This window comes from Frankliniella occidentalis, unplaced genomic scaffold (genome assembly GCF_000697945.3).
Source record: "Frankliniella occidentalis isolate FOCC.00 unplaced genomic scaffold, Focc_3.1 Scaffold13, whole genome shotgun sequence".
Lineage (NCBI taxonomy): Eukaryota > Metazoa > Arthropoda > Insecta > Thysanoptera > Thripidae > Frankliniella > Frankliniella occidentalis.
In genome coordinates, this window is record NW_026267143.1 from 17364 (window position 1) to 18959 (window position 1596).

Sequence of the window (1596 nt, forward strand, 5' to 3'; positions counted from 1 at the left end):
GATAAGGATGACAACGAATTCAATTAGATGGTATCCAACCCACTATCAGGAAATGAGCCACCTCATTATTGTCCATAGAGAGAATTTTACATATTCTATTTCTTACTCCAAGTTTATTGTCTTATGTATTTTATTTAATACATAATGTGTTCAGGGACTTGGTACAACCATAAGTCATGTTGGCCTCCTTTGTGTTCATATAATATTTTATAAAAAAATATTAAGACTGATTTGTGCATGTATACATTTTTATTTTTTATATGGTTCTTACTGTTATGGCTTTTCTACCTCGGTCTAAGCGACAATTCAGTTCACTGGATGCTGTTAGAAATACAAGAGGTGTTCTCTATAGAAAGAATTTTGCATTCTACTTAGTACTATAAGTTGTATTGTTTTTAGTTATTTGCTTGTCAATGCAAAATGTGTTTATGGTTACTTTGGTAAAACAACCATGTCATGTTCATGTCCTTTCTTCATAATGATTCGTCCATAGTTTTATGAATGATTTGTGCGCAGTTATAGAAATTTTAACATTTGTGTGGTGGTCGATACTAAGTGTCCTGTACTTTTTATTATTTTTGTCTATCCAAATATATTCTTTGAAAATGTTTTATCTCTAACAAAAGCATAGTCCTTTTTCTAAACATCTCCAGTTTCTTTGGGGGAAATAAGGAAAGAAATCATAACTACAGAAATCGTTCATATATGTATTACTTACATGTCCACATACAGGTAAAATTTGCAAACAGGAGTCCAATGTGGGCCAGGGAGGTACCCCGAGTCCCTCGATAGGAGCTGCGTCTCACCAGACAGAATGCACTTCAAGACATACCTACAGACACCAAGACAACACAGTACATTAGATACAACTTTCACTTCATCTTCTGTGGGAAAGGAGGGGGGGGGGGAGGCACAAAAACTGCAGCCACGCGCGGCCAGCAGCAACTGCACATGGTAAACGACTCCAGCTCAGGTTGATGGAGATGGCCACGGCCAGGATGTGCGCACCGGCATGGCATGTTAGTGTTGTGTGTGTGGGGGAGGGGGGGGGGCAGAAAACCTGTAGCGAGGGCACCGAGGGCAGAGCCCCGAAAAGACACTGTAGCTGGGGGAAGTGTACTTCCCCGCCACTTCCCCGCCGGAGTTGTGGCCGGTGAGCTTCTCCTCCTCGACGGGTCCGACGAGCATGACGGTGTCCACGTCGCCGCTCGAATATTTTCATAGTCCAGTCGTCGGGTTCATCCTCGTGGGGCGCGCGCGCGCGCGCGGCGCCGTGCTGCACCGCGCGCAGCGGCACGGCGGCACAGCGGGGGTCATCGAGCTGGTGCTCATCACCACCCCGTACCCACTCGCGGGCCACCCGGGCGCGGCCGCGCTGGGCGGGCCCAGCCGCCGCCTCGCCGCCGTCAGCCGGGGCGACGCCGACGAGAGGGTGGGGATCCTCTCGGGCTGCGCCGCCGCCGCCCTGCGGGCCGCCGCCGAGAGGGCGGGGACCCCGGCGGGCTGCGCCGCCTTGCGGTTCGTAGCCGCCGCGCTCGACCGTGCTCGCGCAGGGCACCCCGGCAGCAGCTCGCCGGGCTCGACGTCCCTGACGAG